Here is a 19,542-nt window from a genome sequence, read left to right on the forward strand (position 1 = left end):
CCTTTGTCCTGTGTATGTCTGCAGTTTGTCTATCACAGCCCACCAGGGCCTCATCCCACAGGTCCTGTGGTCTATGGTCTGGCACCCATGACTTCACCTATGGTGAAGTCCTGAATGGTATGCAGAGTTCAGATGAGGAGTGGGCAGTCATGCAGTCTCACAGGAGTACGCTCTGTTCATGCATGCAGGTGATCAAAGGGCCCTCACTAGCAGCAGGATCCATCATGGCAGCAGGTGACCCACGCCATCACCTTGAGCTGTCTTACGTATCCTATTCTATGCTTGTCTATCAGAACTCATACTGAGTTCTGAGTTGCAAAAGAATTTTGTTTTTTTTTTAACCTGTCTTCCATGCCTTTTTCCACCAACTGAGCAAACACACACACACACACACACACACACACACACACACACACCACTCTTAAAGGGCTAAAACAACCTCATATTGTTGATTATGTCATAAATAGTGTAAATAGGGGAAGACTAATAATTCTTTGTTTTGGTTTTGGTTTTCGAGGGGGGGTGAGGGGGAGGGGGTTGTGGGTTTGTTTTTTTTTTTCCCCAAGACAGGGTTTCTCTGTATTACAGTCCTGGATGTCCTGGAACTTGCTCTATAGACCAGACTGGCCTCGAATTCACAGAGATCCACCTGCCTCTGCCTCCTGAGTGCTGGGATTAAAGGCGTGCGCCACCACCACCACCACCCAGCCTAAATAAAGACTTAACCAGTAAAAGGGTGATAATATCTTTCTTTGCTCATTTTCAGGATGTTCGGTTTAAATAACTTGTTTGCTCAAATTTGTAGTTGACATCTGGCAAAAAAGTAACATTTCCTTCTTAGGAGGAGAGGGTGGCTGCTCACTTAGGGGAGCCTCGCTTCCTCCCCAGCCACCCTGCTTTCCTTCTAGTATAGAGACCCTGTTTTCTCCTGGCCTGCTCTCACAGGGTCTGTGACCCATGGACTTCTTCCTTCTTTGATGCAGAAGGCACATGCATGGAGGTTTCTGGGCACCTAATATGATCTCAACAAAGTTAGATATCAGATCTGTACCTCCTACTTGGTTACATACTACAGGAACCTAAAACACCCTGTGTAGTGGGTAGCCATCCCAGCCTAGGCCTGGAAGTTCCAACCCCCATTGAGGCTTCGGTAATGGTCACGCCCACAAGGCGGGGCTGAGGGAGGAAGCTGAAGACCCAGGATCGAGAGGAGAGGTCTTTCTTGGTTCCGGGATGCTGGACGCTGGAGGTAGATAGAGCAGAGTTCTCCAGAGAACACCGCCGGACTTTGCCATACCTTTCCCAGTCCCTGCAACCTATCCCTTCATTTATAAGTTACCCCACAAAATAAACCTCCTTTTAACTACGTGGAGTGGCCTTAATAATTTCACCAATAACCCTGACATTCCTGATGCCTATGATGCTTACAATCTACTTGAGGAAACATTGCAATACACAAACTACATAACACAGGCTGTAATACTTTGTCTGCTGCTGCGGTGTAGCTCGGCCCTTTATTAGGTATAAGTTAGTTCAGCTAAGGAAGGCCTGAGCGGGGAAGTAAACTAGAGCCTGAAGAGCAACATTTGAAAGCCAGCTGGGCAGACGAGAGAATAACCAGGTGAGTCTTGGGAGTTCAATCATCCATGGCTAGACAGCGATGTAGCAGGCTTTCTTTTAGGCCACAAACCCCTCCCAAATCATGACATGGAGACTTATTAGTTATGAATGCTCAGTCTTAGGCTCATCCCACTAGCTCTTATAACTTAAATTAACCTGTTCCTCTTCATCTATGTTCGGGGCTTTTTACCTTTCATTCTGTGTGTCCTACTCTGTGGCTGACTGGCCTGAGTGTCCCCCTTTATTTCTCCCTCATTCTTTCCCCTCCCATTCTCTCTCAAGCCTAGATTCCTCCTCCTATTTATTCTCTCTGCCTGCCAGCCCTGCCTATTCCTCTACTGCCTGGCTATTAGCTTTTCATTAGACCAATCAGGTGCCCTCGGCAGGCAAGGTAAAACAGCAACACATCTTGACATAATTAAACAAATGGCAGCATTAACAAATTAACACGAGCTGGAGAGATGGCTCAGAGGTTAAGAGCACTGCCTGCTCTTCCAGACATCCCCAGTTCAATTCCCAGCAACCACATAGTGGCTCACAACCATCTGTAATGAGACCTGGCGCCCTCTTCTGGCCTGCAGTCATATATGCAGACAACACTCTATACATAATAAGTAAATAAAACTTAAAAAAATGTAATGCACCTTTTCATAGAAGTAATATTCTTCAATGTAAACAAGTGTAACACATCTTTTTGTTGTTTGTTTGGAGCTGAAGATCGAACCCAGGCCCTTGTGCTTGCTAGGCAAGCGCTCTACCACTGAGCTAAATCCCCAACCCCGAGTAACACATCTTTACATAGTTAAAGTAATATTCCACAACACAGTGAAGTTCAAGGCCAGCCTGAGCTACATAAGGCCCTGTCTCATAAAACAAAATACAAAACATTCTTGGCAAAAATTCTCTTTATAATCTCCCATGCAACTTCTATTTCAGCACTTTTCCCCACACCAAAACATAGCACCCTGGTTTATTGCAAACACGTGATTCCCCACCCACCCAAGCTAGGAACTCTCCTCACCTTCAACTTTCTTGTTGTTGAGACAAGGCCCTGGCTATCCTGGAACTTGATATGTTAGCCAGGCTGGCCTTGAACTCACAGAGATCCCCCTGCCTCTGCCTGGGATTAAAGGTGTGTGTCATCCCAGGTCTCATTCTTATTTAGTTAATATATAAAATAATGGATCTCATTTTGATACTTTCATGGATATCACTTTTTAAATTTTGTAAAAAAACAAAAACAAAAACCACATTTTATCAATTTTATTTTGTATAAAACACAAGGAGGAACCCAACCAATCAAACATACGACTGCCCACTTGGAAAGGGATTTCCCACACAAACGTTTCTCTCGTGCCAGCTTTACTTTGAGATCAGTTACCTGCCAACTCCAGCACCTGCAGCCCAGTACTCTGTGACACTCATTGCCTTAGCCTAGGCTTTCTCACTGTCTTTCCCAGCTTTGCCTCCAGTCAGCGTCCTGATGAAGCATGCCTGCTGCCTCTGCAGACACCGGCCTTCTGTGCATGTCTCTTCGACTCTTACGACAGATCTAGCCCTCTCTAAAACCAAACTCAAAGCTTCTCACAGACACTCTGGAGGGATGAAAGTTAGGCGCTCACTGGTAACGTCTGTGTTCACTATGCACAAGGCATTGGACTCAATCCCGGGCAACACACACTGTTTTTCCTTAAAAACACAAATGAAACCACTGATACAAAAGCCTCCAAGATAGTCAAATTTATTCAGACAGGAAGTAGAATAGAGGGGGAGGGAGTTAGTATTCAGTGAGTACCGTCAAGTTTCTAATGTTCAATTTTTTTTTCTTCAAGTTTGTTATCATTTTTAGCTTTCCTCTAATCCCAGCCCTTAGAAGACAGAGGCTGGTAGATCTCTGTGAGTTCAAGGCTAGCCTGGTCTACATAGTGAGATCCTATCACAAATCAAAAATAAAAGTATTCTCAATTGCTACATATTTATGCTGATTTTATAAATTAAAAGTTTGTTTGTTTGTTTTTCCAATGCTGGGAATTGCATCCAGGGCTCCCAGAATGCTAGGCAAGTGTTTTACGACAGAGCAACTTTGCCAGGACAAAATGACTATTCATTTATTAGAGACAGGATCTTTCTGTGTAGGCCAGTCTAGTCTGGAACTCAATAATGTAGCCCAGGCTGCCATGGACTTATGATCCTCTTACTCAGCCTGCTGAGAGCTAGGACCACAGGCATGTATCACCACCACACAGCTACTCTGAGGTTTTCCAGTTTGAAAAAGTTTGACTATTCAGAACTATTTTTCCAAGAGCTATTTCTAATGTTAAATGAAAGTTGCAGGATCCAGGCTCAGGATGTAGTTTAGTTGGTAAAATTCTTCCCTAGCATACATAAAGGCCTATGTTCAGTCCCTAGCATGGCATTAAACTGGGCTTGGTGGTGTGAGGATGCGTGCCTCTAAGCCCAGGAACTGGGGGGCAGGAAGATTGAGAGTTACAAGCCTTCTTCTCTTCCAGAGGACCAGAGTTCAGTTTCCAGCACTGTGTGTCACCAGCTCTAGGTGGTCCGATGTCCTCTCTGGCTCCTGAGGACACACACACACACACACACACACACACACACACACACACACACACACGTAAACAAATGAACATAGATAACTTCTTTTAAAATCATCCCCCGCTTATATGCACAGCAGGCATACAATGTGAGGGGTTTGTTTAGTTAGGGAAACAGAGAGGCCACTGTTAACTGATCTAAACAGGTCAGGATTAGACTGATAACAAATTTCCCCGAACGTGCCACTACCAACTGGCATAATAAAGGCATTCCTTTCGCCTTAATCCTTACACAAAGGGAGTCGATTTGCACTCTATCTCAGCTTGTGACTTTACCCTAAGACTTGCTTTCCTCCTGTTACGGATCTCTGTCCCCACCCTCCAAGGAAACGGATCAATCCGCTTTTGCTTTCTGCTTTTTCAAGTCCTTCTCTGTTTATAAAACCTCGTTAGTGTGCACTTAGCTTCTTCTATGGGATGTTTTGCTCAGTTCTCAAAAGTAGAGCAATTAGAAACCACAATCTATTTCAATTCTGTTCTTGGACGGACCTGGCAGCCAAAGAAAGGATACAAAGATGCAAGCTGAGAACTCCCACGGTCCCAGGAGCGGCGTAGGAGAGCCACTGCGGATCCCTTTCAGGGTGTCCAGTCTTCCTCGGGCAGCCCCCAAATCGTAAGTGCTGGAGTGGATTCTTCTGTCTTTGCATTGAGCACACCACCCCGACATCTTTTTGGTTTATGGGGTGCCAGCTTTGGTAGTTTATACCAAAGCGAGCGTTTGCCTGGCACAGCCTATAATCCCAGCATGTAGGAGGTGGAGGTAACAGGAGTTCAAAACCATGCTGGGTCATATGAGAACTGAGGCCGGATAGAAAGACAAGGGACGTTTGGAGACTTGGGAAGAGGAAAGGGACCCTTACCCAGGAGACAAGGGAAAGTGGGGTCCTAGAGCTTCGTGGAGGCTTTCCCTCTCGCGGCGGGGCTTTGACTCAGGATTTTGGGGAACCAGAAGTTCACAGTCACACAAAACTTCTACCGAACCACTGGCTCCAGGTTCTTGTGGATTCAAAGGATTCACACAGAGGGCAAGTTTTATTGTTGGGAGTCAAGTGAAAGTAAGTAGAGGCGGGAGCGGGTCCCCAGACGCGGCGGCGCGCCGCCGCCAGACCAGGTGAGCGTTTTAGGAGCCGTGGCAGAGACCCGGTCCAGCTGGACACCCCCCAAGTGCCCAGGTGCCCCCTCTCAGTTTCGATCACATCCTCACGTGAGCTGCCAGGCAGTGCTGCTGGCTTAGGAGAGCTGACCAGGTACCAGGAACCGGAACGCCTCCCTGGCATTTCTGGCCTGTAGCAAGGACAAAACTGTGGACAGGACCAAGGACGTTTCAGGAGCTTCTGCTTCCGGAGTCCCTGCCCTAAAACTTCCCGACCAGCGTCTGTCTCCCGTTGTCGTGCTTCCGCTAAGAAGAGGTAACCGATATCTCTACCTCGATAACTCCGTTAAGGAATCTGGACGATGACTACCCTGGCTCCTCTGAGCTGAGTGGAGCCCTCTAGAGGCCAATCTAAGGGACGTCAAGAGCGTTTGACAGCAGGTGAGTGAGGTGAGCGAAGGGCGTGTGATTGGTGCCTGGGTAGAGACAAGGAGTAAGGCCAGAGAGGAGCCCTTTGAGCAGCGGTGGCTCCGTCCTTGGGGGGGGGGGGGGGAACAGGCGTGAATTCATACAGAAGCTTGGCATCAACATCTGTAGACAGAGAACCCGAAGCCAGAACAGATAGCATCTAGAAATGTCTGCATCAGGGCTGGAGAGGTGGCCCAGTGGGTAACACCTGTTGCTGCTCTTGGTGAGGACTCAGGTTTGGTTCCCAGCACCCTCACAGTGGCTCAGAACTGTTCATAACTCCAGTTCCAGGGACTCAGTCGCCCTATTCTAGCCTCCTCAGGCCCCCACGTGGTGCACATACGTAAATGCAGGTAGAACACTCATACACATAAAGGTCTACTATAATCATTCTCTATATAGGCTCACACGAGGATCCATCTGTATTTGGCTTATTGGGCTCCTCTTAAGGTTTTTTTCTTCCCTGGCCTTCAAGACTGAATTCAAAATGAGGAACCAAGAAGCAGCCACATGGGAAGTTCACAGCTGAGGTAAACGAGCCTCGAGGTGCACACAGATTAACCGAAATGGGTTCATTTAAGTTGGAAGAGCTGGCTGGAGACAAGCCTAAGCTATCATGTGAGCACTTATAATTAATAAGTCTCTGAGTGATTATTTGGGCGCAGCTGCCGGGACCTCTCCCCTCTCTCTTATCCTTGAACTCACAGTCTCTGCCTGCTTCTGCATCCTTAGTGTCACCATAACCTTTAAAATGCCTGTTAACTGTGAATGAATTCCCAATAACTTCATTGATGTTTTCTGTAGTTGCCTAACATCTCAAAATGATTACAGAATTAATATACTTTTTATTGTCTGGGGTTTTAAAGGGTGTGTGTGTGTGTGTGTGTGTGTGTGTGTGTGTGTGTGTGTGTGTGTGTGTGTGTGTGTGCTAGGTAAGTGCAGTTGCCCTGAGATGCCAGAAGAGGGCACTAGATCCAGTGGGTTGAAGTTATAAGCAGTTGTGAACCCTCCATGTGGGATGGGAGAGGGGTGAGCTGGGAATGGAGCTCAGATCCACACTCTCAGCTGCTGAGCCATCTTTCCAGTCCCTAATATAACATTTAAAATGTCAAACTGAGCTGGGCAGTGGTGGTGCATGCCTTTAATCCCAGCACTCAGGAAGCAGAGATAGGCAGATCTCTGTGGGCTCCAGAGTGAGTTCCAGGAAAGGCGCAAAGCTACACAGAGAAACCCTGTCTCAAAAAACAAAAACAAAAACAAACAAAAATGTCAAACTGTGTTACCCCATATTGCACTTTTCTGCTAGGCTGGGTAAGGTAGTGTCTTTTGTGGCAAGATACTGTCACTGCAAAATCGTTCTCCCCTCTAAAGGAATAAGAGTTTATTTTTGAACCAAATATGAGGGACAATGATCCAAGAACACCAATTTATGCTGTGGAATAGTCCTTATGTACACTGTGAATGTGTATTACTCTTATTGGTTATTAAGAAACTGACAGGCCAGTAGCCAAGCAGGAAGTTAGGTGGGAAAGCCAAACTGAGATGATGGGAAGGGTGGTGGAGTCAGCGTGGCCAGCCAGATGGAGAACAAGTTGGCCACACAAAATAGGATAGAGGTAAAAGCCACAAGCCTTGGGGAAGCACATAGATTAATAGAAATCAGTTAAGGTGTAAGAGCTAGTTAGTAATAAGCCTGAGCTTTGGCCGAGCGTTTATAATTTATATTGAACCTCTGAGTGATTATTTGAGAGCAGGCAGTTGGGACAGGAAAACTCTGCCTACAAATTTACTTTGTGCTAAATGGTGAGTGTGGAAGTGATTATGCTTGCATGGCTATCACTCCAGGCAGCTGGAGGAGTTCCTTAATCCAGTGGTTCTCCACCTGTGAGTCTCCTCCCATCTGTGGATCGGATGACCCTTTCAGAGGGGTCACCTGAGACCATTGGAAAACACGAACATTTACATTATAATTCGTAATAGTAGCAAGATTACAGATAAGAAATAGCAATGAAAATAATTCTTAGAGGTCACCACAATGTGAGGAACTATATTCAATGGTCACAGCATCAGGAAGGTTGAGAACCTCGGCTTTAATCAGATAAACCAGATCCTTGGCTCTGACACAGAAAAGTTTCAGAACAAGTCAGCATGAAACAGAGCTGCATTTTATTAAATATATTTTAGTACATATATTTTAAGAAATGGGGTTAAGAGAAAGAGAGGCACTCTAGGAAAAAGGAACAGCGTGGGAGTGGGCTTCTCAGAGAGACCCATACTCACTGTCTCTGCATCAGGCATATATAGCCTCTTGGTACATTTGGAAGCTGTTTTCTTCTGAGGATGGCTGAGGAACCTAAACTAGATCACGGGGAGATTCCTGAGGGCCCTGACAGGATCACAGTTCATAAGGTAAGACTCTAGATCGGGATACAGCATCGGTTCTCAACTTGTGTCTCAACCCCTTTGGGGCTGAACAATCCTTTCACAGGGGTCGCCTAAGACCATCAGAAAACACAGATATTTACATTACAATTCATGACAGCAGCAAAATTACAGTTAAAAAGTAGCAACAAAAATAATTTTATGGTTGGGGGTCACTACAATATGAGGAACTATATTAAAGGGTCACAGCATTAGGGAGGCTGAGAACCATGGGATACAGGGTTACAAGAAGTTGGCATCCTCACTGTAAACAAAGCCAATGATTTTGTTGGAGACTCCCAGAAAGTCTCTGGAAAGGGGAGGAGGTCCTACTTAGGGTCACATACATACAGGCCTTAAACCTGGCTCGCTGCTGTTCTAACACAAAATCTCTATATATGAAAAGAATATCTCTGTGTGTAGGCCGCCTTCACAGCAGATGTTAAGTGTGCTGGAGTTCTTGCTTCTTGTCTGTGATAGACTTGAGACTCTAGAAGGAAGGGCTCCTTTTCCTCCTGATGTCCCCATGGGAATAACTCCATAGGCATCTAATGACAAGGCTACTACTTTGTTCCTCTTCCCCCAGTCATCCATCAATGTCCTTTACTTTGTAATGCAGCTTGAATTTGATGTGGACGGAACACCCCTAGGGTCTTTCTCAAGGTTAACTTAGTGACTTCTACTATTAAAATGTTGGTGGCTAATATTCTCAATAGCCTAGGCCATCCTTATATGGTTGAATCTAGCTGTCTACAGAAATAAGCAGGAGCCTGGGGATGTTACCGAACTCGGGAGTGAGCAACCCTAGTCCCACTTCCTGTATCTCCACTACAAAACAGGAAAAGGGCTGCTCCAAGTCTGGCAGTAAAGGCTGCCTTTAACTTAGCAAACGCTGCCTGTAGCATTGGTTCCCTGATCCAGACACGCATAGTAGACATATCTGAAACATCCAGCTAGGAAGCTGAGGCAGGAGACTGAGACTAGCTGGGTTACATAGAGAGACCCTGTTTCAGCAGAACCAAATGGAACTAAAAGAAAAAGTTCCCTTCCCTCCAGAGCCTGGTAAAGGGGTAGGGCAACATCTTCAAGTTGGGGTTCCAGATCTTTCAGAAGACAGCTATTTCTAAGAATGATGTCAACTGCTTTTCAGTTAGGGAGTTGACATAAGGGTCCCGGATGCAATCTTAAAAGACAGCTCTTTTCCCAGTGCTAATCACCAAGAAATGGACCTGTTGGTTGATAGTTTGGGGCTTGGCAGGGGAGACTTTATAACAGTCTTGTAAACTTAAACTCCATGTCTTTGTGAGCTGCTGTGGGAGCCCACAGTGACTCCACCTTGTGGCTTGATTCCATCTTGACTTAGGATCAGAGAGTTCGAGCTTGTTTTTGCTTCTCAGGTTTGAATAATAGGATGTTTTGCCAAAGGCAATGGAGGAGGTGTTTATACTCTTATCTGTTCCTTGAACCATGGTGTCCTTAAGATAAGGACGCCTTTTTGCCTCCTTGCTTTTGGTATATAAAAGCTGTGAGGAATAAATTCGGGGCTGCAGTACTCACTGACTGTCTTCCCGATTCTTTTCTACGTCTTGTCTCTTCTTAATCCTCACTCTTCTATTCGGGTGCTGTTCCACAGGTCTGCTGCTTCTGACAAGCCGCAGAGCTGGCTCAGTAGTTAAGAGAGCACTTGTGTTACAGAGGACCTGGGCTCAGTTGCTAACACCCACAGCTGACCCCAGCTCCAGGGGATCCAACACCCTCTTTTGGCCTCCTTGGTCATTGTATACATGTAGTACACATACATACACTAAGGCATATGCACACACATGTACATTAAACAAGTCTTCAAAAGAAAAGGAAAACCATGATTGCATTAGTTTGTGAAGCCCTCTTTGAGGGATTTCAAAAAATATCCCGCACTGAGTAAGGCTCTGTTGAGATCAGGTCACCCTAAATCACTCCATATTGTATAAAACAGTGGTTTTGCAGGCTGTGCCTTGTCCTGAGAGACTCCGTTTTATTAATAAGTGAAACAGAGGATGCTTGCATGCCTGGGTGGACATGTAAACACTACCACCTGTCCAGACCCACCCTGTAGCACAGGCTGGTAAATGACTTATTCCTTGGAGTAGAATGGGTGCCACCCTGCAAACTTATCAGGGTGAATTGAGACCATAGGCGCACATGGATCTTTTAAAATCATATCAGGGAAATTAAGATCAAGAATTTATCAGATGCCTGGCAGTAGTGGCATATGCCTTTAATTCCAGCACACAGGAGGCAGAGTTAGGTGGATCTCTGTGGGTTTGAGGCCAGCCTGGTCTACAGAGTGAGATCCAGGACAGGCACCAAAGCTACACAGAGAAACCCTGTCTCGAAAAACCAAAAAAAGAAAAAGAAAGAAAAAGAAAAAGAAAAAAGAATTTATCAGATATATCAAGACTGAGAAAAGGGTGTAAATCCCTCACCAGGACCCCATAAAGTTAGAGACACCTAGCTCTGAGATGTCACAGCCCCACCAACTATTCCTCTAATGCCTGGGGTATGATCAAGGATCAACAGGCAGAAGACTCCCCACTGTCATTAGGACTTGATCTTGGCTAGGTTCCCACTAGTGACAAGGCTGCTTGATGGTCCAAATGCTTGCCTGTCTAGACCTGAACACACCATTCATGTTCCAACCCAGTTCTGTCCTTTCACCTCATAGCTGGACTCAATTCTGCTCAACCCAGCTAGATAAGTAGATAGATGGATAGATGGATAGATAGATAGGTAGGTAGGTAGATAGGTAGATCTCTAGCTAGCTCTATCTATAGATATAAATCTATGTAGAGGAAAAGAGAGACATATTTACTGTGTAAAATTATAGTTAATATTAATAATTAAGAATAGAATAAAAACCTGCATTAGCCTTAGCCAAATTACTAATGTAAGTGGAATTGTCTGGAAAACTTCTGCCATTGAAACATTGCATGTGTTTTATTTTTTAACTCATGGTGGGGTGGGGGAGGAGACATGGTTTGTTTTGGCTTACAGTTTCAGAGGAGAAAGTCTGTCTTGGCAAGGAAGAAATGGCCACTGATAGGGGTGCACACTGGTAGGAGCAGGAAGCTGGATGATCACATTTCATCTACACACAGGAAGCAGAGAGAGCAAGCAGGGAGTGGGCTAAGCTATAAGCCTCAAAGGCCACGCCTAGTGATATATTTCCTCCAGCAAGGTTCCACCTCCTAAAGGTTCTATCATCTTCCCAAAAAGCAGCACCAACTGGAGACCCAGTGATCAATCAAATCCATGAGCTTCCGGAGGGCATTTCTCAATCAAACCACTGCATTCCACCCATGGTCCTCAGAGGCTCGTGGCCATTCCATGATGCAAAATGCACTTAACTTCAGAAGTCTCTATGGTCTTTCATAATCTCAACACTCTCAAAAGTCCAAAGTATCTTCTGAAACTCAAGGCAATCCCTTAACTCTGATCCTTCTGGAAAATCAAAAGCTGAATTATATACTTCCAACACACAGTTACATTTACAACCCATCCAAAAGGGAGACATGGTATAATGAGGAAATGCTGAAACAAAGGAAGACCAAACCCCAGCAGGGCAAACACCAAATCATATAGTTCCATGTCCAGTGTCTGGGGCTTCAGTATCAAAGGGCTTGATTGATGGCCCTGCCCCTCTAACTTTAAAGCCTGCAACATACATGTCTCTCTTGGCCTGGTTCCACTCCCTATATGTAATTCTTGGCATATGTCTGTCATCTTCAACTTCTTGGGGTCTCAACTTTAAGCAAGGCTTCCCCTTCACAGCTTCACATGATGGCCTTTCAGGACCTCCTCACAGGGGGACTGTGACCTGCCATATATTGTCTGGTCTCAGTGGCTCTAGTCCCAGAGTGTTGGGGTATTCTGTGTTGCGTGAGTCAGTTAAAGAAAGAAGTCACTCCAAGATGAAATTTTAAGGCCTGTGTGGCGGCAGGAAGGTCCAGTCTCTCTGATAGACTGAACCCCAAACAGCCGCACAAAGGCGTATCTATTGATTGTTACACAAAGTTGGCTTTGGGTAAAGTATTTCCTCATACCAAGGTCTCTAATCTAATCTATACATCTCTCTAAAGGAAAGCATCACATGCCCTCATGACTTTAGTCCTTTATATCATTTGCTATACACAATAATCCAAAAGCCTCAGGTGTGCCAGAGGTGTCTTGTGGCCAATGTCATGGGAAGGCTGCAACACCCCTTCAGAAAAACAATTCTACAAATTATGGAAAACAATCACTGTTTTCCACAAAGATTCTTTACTGTTTACTACAATGCTTCTTCAAGGTCAAAGTGCTTCTAGAAAACAGCTGTTCGTTCTAATGTCTACCCCAGGTAAAGGGACTACTAAATTCCTAAATTCCAGAGGGACAGCATCCATCATAGTGAGAAGATGTGGGAAGAGCTAGAGAAGGCAGGGCCGCAGAGCAGGCAGCTGGCTGGTCACATTCCATCCACAAACAGGAAGCGGAGAGCTGTACCTTCTGAATATGTTGCTTTTCAATCAACTCTGGCATTGTGGAAAGGCACAACTGAGTTTATTTCTATTTCTGGTCTAGCTTGTCTTATCACAAGCTCCCTCCTTAAGACCCAGCTCCAAGTCCCTGAGCTAAGTCATTACCAAAACGATGAAGACTAGTTTAGAACCCCAAAGGAGGACTGTTCAAAGTATTAGTGCATAGCTTTAGTTTGAGGGCAGACCCACTCAAAAGCAAACAGTGTGACTTTGGGCTGAGTGGATACAGAAAGGAAGCATCTTTTGGATCCAACACAATAAACTATATTGAATGAGAATATATAGTGATTGGGAACTACAGGGGCAAATAGCTTCATTTACTGCTCCCAGGTCATAACAGGACTCCATCTTGGACTTTGCCCTGGTAGCCATGACAGTCACAGCAGTGTAATACAGTAGTAGCCAGTTCTGTGGTTAATGGTAATGAAACCATTAGTCCACTCTGGCAGATGGAGATAAGGAGAGTCAGGGCGCCCTCGCCTACGATCTTGGCTGTAGTTTCGCCTTCTTCCCCAGCTCAAAGTGCTCATAAGGCTGCAAGCCTAGAGAGAAAATGGGAGGTTGGGGGCTCAGTGGTTAAGAGCACAAGCTGCTCTCTCAGAGGACCTGCATTCAATTCCCAGCACCCACATGGCAGTTCACAACTCCAGGGGATCTGGCACCCTCACACACCCACATATATGCAGGCAAAACGTCAATGTACATAAAATAAAAATAAATCATTAAAAAGTTTAAAAAGAAAATGGAAGATCAGTTGAAAGCAGGACCCTTCCACACTGTCACCCTTTGTAATGAGGTGGGACTGATTTTCCCCACTCCTGTGGGCAATCCCTCACCCACAACCTAGAAGCCAGTCCAATAAACTCATTGGTCTCTGGAGGAAAATGAACCCATGACCGCTCCTAGGTATGGTTGGGGAGGAGGTTTTCATTGTAAATATGAGGGAGAGAACAGCCAGAGGCATCTGGAAGAGTCCAGATTGAACTAGGTCATGAAAAAGAGATGGTGTGGTGGGGAGCTAGAGTGGAGGAAAAGATGGGTGGGGACAGGGAGAAGAACCCAAGAGACCCTGGGCGAAGACAGCAGGATTATACAGGAATCAGAAGGTGGGGACAGAAGCCCAGCGCCCGGGCTAGAGAGGTTTAGGGTAGGGGCATGGTGAAAAGTCCTGGGAGAGCTACAGGTACTGAATTAGACTTGTCCCTGGTTTCTTGGGGACCGATCAGTCTCACCAACCTAGACTTTGGTATGATAGTACTTTGGTCTTGTTTTGTGTCCATCTGGGATGAATAGGTATTTGTTCTGTTTGTTTTTATTTTTTATTTTATGTGTATGCATGTTTTGCTTGCATATATGTCTCTGCACCTCACCACGTCCCTGCCTGGTGCCTGCGGAGGCCAGAAGACATAAGGTATCAGATGCCCTGAAACTGGAGTCACATATGGTGGTAAGCTGCCATGTGGATGCTGGGAATTGTGGAACCAAAGTTCTTAACTGTTAGTTATTATGTGGCGCCGTGTTATTCATTGAGCGGCGCTGTTTACTGTGCAAGAAAAGCCACGAGGCATGACAAAACTCACTATAAGAGTTCATTAGGTGAAAGGGAACAGAAGGGATGTGCTTAGGCCTATGGAAATGGTCCTGCAAGGAGAGGAAGGGGTATGCTGCTTGCTTTTTATAGATTCCCCCCGCACATGCGCATATGGGGGGGGAGGCGGGGGGGGGGGGGGGGCTCCAAGGAAGAACACCTAAGTGTTGCCCTCTCTGGTGGCCTCTTCACAGGTCTGAGGGAGGGACAGAATGCAAACTAAGGCCACCTTTAGAGGCCTTAGTTTATAGCATTCATGTTTTGGTCTGTCATGGGCTGAGTCTGGAATGGGCCCACATACTTTGTACATGGTCCCTCATCCCAACCAGAGAAGGGAACATGTGTGTTCCTGGCCACATGTGTAAATGACCAGCTCATGATCTACCATCCGCCCCCCATTAGTGTCTGAGGGAGCTATCTCAGTGAGACGATACAATGAATCTTTCTCCTGGGTTGAAAATGTCGCCTCCATTTTCAGCATGCAGAGTCCGGTATTGTCATAAGCCATGCTGTTAACAGATACATTTTTAAAAATTAAAAAATTAAGCTGGGTTGTGGTGGTGCACACCTTTAATCCCAGCACTGGGGGGGGGGGGGGAGGAGAAAGCCTGTCTTGAAAAACCATCAAGTTATTAAATAAACTCATTTCTTTAATGTGTGTGAATGTTGCCTGCATGTCTGTCTATGTTGCACACGCCTGAGCCAACAGGGGCCGGAAGAGGGCATCAGATCTGATGTCCCCCACCCCCACCCCAGTTCCTGCTCACGCCTCCATTAATAAATCTGTACTTGCTCTGCTCTCTCCTGTCTGCCTTTCCTTAATCTTCTTGAGCATGAGCCAACACACTGGGGAGGCCCTGGCTCGGGCGGCTTTAGTTGATCATTTGGCACCCGTAGCTCTTAGGTAAGCTCACCAAAAACTGAAGCAAGCTCCCAGCTCTTAAAGAAAAAAAAAATCCACACCTTCACACCCATGGAACACAGGCCTTCTGACCTCGTGACTTTAAAGCTAAGGCTGCTAGAAACACAGGGGAGATAAATCAGGTTCCTCCTCTTTGGTTTGGCTAAACTGTAAATCCATTTTCCTCTGCCAATTCTGTTTCTCAATTTCTTTTGAAATATAGGAAATCCAGACAGCAAGTTGTAGATCTGAATGTTTGGTAATAGAGTATGTGCCATGTGGGCTACATTGTCATGAGGTTAGAGGTTAGCCACTGGTTGCTCTGGCAGCCATCTTAGATTTAACCAGTTCCAGCTAATCTAGCTGAGGAGGGACTTTGGCCTGCAGACATCTTGTTCTCAGATGTCTGGTGAAACAAAGGGAAAAATTCAACTTGATTCCACTCCCAGAAGGTAACAAAAAAATAAATATCACCACCACTATCATCACTAAGAACAACAAAACAAAAACAAGTAAAATAGGGCTGGAGAGATGGCTCAGAGGTTAAGAGCACCGACTGCTCTTCCAGAGGTCCTGAGTTCAATTCCCAGCAACCACATGGTGGCTCACAACCATCTGTAATGAGATCTGGCAATGGCCGGGCGGTGGTAGCGCACGCCTGTAATCCCAGCACTCGGGAGGCAGAGGCAGGTGGATCTCTGTGAGTTCAAGGCCAGCCTGGGCTACAAAGCAAGATCCAGGATAGCCTCCAAAGCTACAGAGAAACCCTGTCTCGAAAACCAAAAAATAAATAAATAAATAAATAAATAAAAGTTAGGTATGCATGGTAGTAAATGCTTATAATTCCAGCAGGGAGACTAAGACAGGAGAATTGTTACAAGTCCGAGACCAGCCTGGGCTACATAATGAATTCTGGGGCCAGCCTGGGCTATTGTGCTTCAGTGTGAGACTATCTTAAAACTGCACACCCCACCCCACCTAAAAACCCACCACAAAAACCCACCTAAGTTGAAAACATTTGCCATTAAGTTGGAATCTCCATGATAACATTCTCTCTGGTATTTGGGTTGGTTGATTTTCTGGTGGTGGTGGGGGTGGTATTTGGAGACGTCTTCTTACGCGTTGTTGAGGGGCTCCATCATATGCCCCAGCTTCATTCTTCGTACATTGGGATGCCAGGTGCACACACCTACTCGGGATTTTTTCCTTTCTGTGCTAAGAATCAAGCCCAGACTTGTCTGCAGTAGACAAGAGCACTACCACGGATTGCTCAGATTTAAAATTTAAAAAACAAAACAAAACATTGCTTATTTATTTAAAATGTATTTAAAATTTTGTAGCTTTTAAAATTCTTTATAAAATAAATTGATGCCTATAAAACCAATCGACACTTGTAAAGCCCCCTTTCTTCATGAAGGACTAGGTCTTCCCTTTGGTCACGGGGCATTTGTGGCCATCTCCTCCCAGCTGGGCCTTACCTGTCCTTTCTTTGTTTCAGGCTAATAGTGGTATTTAGATTTATGTCCTTTGACAAGCTACACAGTACCTGTTTGCTCAAACTAGAGTCACCCCTTGGGAAATAGCATACTTGGATTTAGCCAGTGCTACTGGATACATTAGCAGAGGAACTGCACAGTGATTTGTAACCCAAGCTGCATCTCAATTTACCATCCTCCCACGTCAACACATCCCCAGCCAAAGAGTTTCCATAAACCTTGTGTGGTGTCACACACCTCTAATCTCAGCACTCAGGAGGCAGAGATAGGCAAACCTCCATGGGTTCCAGACCAGCCAGCACTACATAGCAAGATGTATATAGTGAGTTGAAAACCCGCCTGGGGTACACAAGACTTCTTTAAAAGGAAGGAAGAAGTTAGCCGGGTGGTGGTGGCGGCGCACGCCTGTAATCCCAGCATTCAGGAGGCAGAAGCAGGGGGATCTCTGTGAGTTCAAGGCCAGCCTGGGCTACAGAGTAAGTTCCAGGACAACCAGAGCTACACAAAGAAACTCTTTCTCAACTAACAAAAATAAAAGTGAAAGAAAGAAAGAAAGAGGGGGGGAGGGAGGGAGGGAGGGAGAGAGGACCGGGAGGTGGTGGCGCACACCTGTAATCCCAACACTAGAGAGGCAGAGGCAGGTGGATCTCTGTGAGTTCGAGGCCAGCCTGGTCTACAAATCGAGTTCCAGGACAACCTCCAAAGCTCCAAAGCTCCAGGGAAACCCGGTCTCAAAAAATAAAAATAAAAAAATAAAAAAGAAAGGAAGGAAGGAAGGAAGACCAAAAGTAAAATGGATAATAAAGCTTCCTCTCAACCCTTACTTGTCTAGTCCCAGAATTCTTTCTCTAACAGTGACAATGTTCCCAGAGTCGTTAGGGTGACAATGACCAGCCCTACCAAGCTAGAGCAGCTATCCTCAACAGGTCAGCCAGAGAAACAAGTGATACTCAAAAGCACCAAAAGGAGATTTAGTCAGAGTGGTCACTGGAAAGGGAACACAGAAGTCCGGTGATACAGTCTCTCCCCGCCCCCCATGAGTATTAATTGTCAACATGATAAAGCCTAGAATCACCCAGTCAGACAGTCAATTAGTGTGGTAGGACTCAGCCAACTGCGGACAGCCCCATCCCTTGGTTTTGGGCCCTGGACTGAATAGGCCTAACGAGTTTCAGACTCTGGACTGAACAGGAGTAGAGAAGTGTGTGCATTTCTCACTGCTCTTGATGTAGCGTGAACAGCTGAGTTCCTGCTTTGATTTCCTTGCAATGATTGACTGGAGCCATTGTGGGCTAAAATAAACCCTTCCTCTCCTAAGATGCTTAAAAAAATAAAAAATAAAAAATATGTGTGTGTGTGTGTGTGTGTGTGTGTGTGTGTGTGTGTGTGTGTACCAACAGAGGCCAGAAGATGGCATCAGATCCCCTGGAGCTGGAGTTAGTTACAAGCTGATGTGAGTGCCTGATGTGGGTGCTGAAAACCAAACGCAGGTGCTCTACAAGAGTAGCAGGCACTCGAAATAATCGAGACATCTCTCTTGCACCCTCCACCACCACCACCAAGTTCCTTTTTGCTAATTTTTTTTTTTTTAACACAGCAGCAAAAATGAAACTAAACACCCCTCCTGAGGGCCTTTTGGAGGGTCCTGGCACAAGGCTCAGGTTTAATTAGAGGAGCAGAGTTATTCCTAACACTAGTCCTGGCCCAGGTGTTGTCTGGTCCATCATCACTACCAGCTCCAGTTTCTCCCGCCAGCTGGCCAGACAGAACCACGTGGAGTCTCTTTCTGGAAGACAAGCTTCCTCACTTCCAGGCTTCAGGTTTTTCCTTCTCCAAGCACGAGATTCCTCGGGGAGCTCCAATTTCTTGAGGTCCTTTGCATCTCTTGTGAGTATCTTCATTCCGGATAGGAATGAAGACAAGAGCCAGGAAGCACTAGATTGACATCTCTGCATCGCCTCTACCTCTGAGACTCTCCAGCCTGTGCCACCAGCGACAGCAACACTGGGTGACAACTGAAAACTGACCAGAGCTCAAAGCACATTTCTCTAGGCCTTGTCTAAAGAGAGCAAAACAACCTACTTCAGCCACAGAATAGAGGGTAGAGCAAGGAAAATCTGGGTAGGAATGTAATCCACAAGCTGAACCCTTTTTAAATTTGCTTTCATTATTTCAAATTATGTATGTGTGTGTGTATGTGCACCTGAGTGCAGTGCTCTAGAATGCTGGAGGGCAGAGGCCTAGGATCCCCTGGAACTGAACCCATAGGCAGTTGTGGGCTGCCATTTGAGTACTAGGAATCGAACTCAGGGCCTCTGGGAAGAGCAGCGAACACTCTCAGCCTTGGAGCCATCTCTCCTGCGGTCTCTCCAGCCTCTGAGGCAGAGCTCTTTGTTGTACATTCACCCGGTGTGTAGTTAGCAGGTTGCAGAGGCCCTGCCCATCAGCCATGATAACTTTTAAGGTTCCAAGGGTGACTCGGTTAATTTTACCTGCTAACTAATTAACTTGTTTTATCTCCCCTCTCCACCCTCTGATCCTTAAAATTAAATTTTGAACACCTCAGGATTTTTCTCTCATCAGAGTTGATCTGTGATCTGTTTTGCATAACATTAGATGCAATATTATAATGTGTGGTTTTTCTAATTTGTGCCTGCCCATGAGAAACACTGACCTGTATTACTTTTTTCTTGTGAACTTTCTTGTCAGATTTTGGTATCATTGTTATGCTGGCTTCATAAAAGAAGTTGCTTCTCCCCCTCCTGTAGCGGTAACGCCTACACTACC

Source organism: Onychomys torridus, chromosome 4, assembly GCF_903995425.1.
Source record: "Onychomys torridus chromosome 4, mOncTor1.1, whole genome shotgun sequence".
NCBI classification, from domain to species: domain Eukaryota; kingdom Metazoa; phylum Chordata; class Mammalia; order Rodentia; family Cricetidae; genus Onychomys; species Onychomys torridus.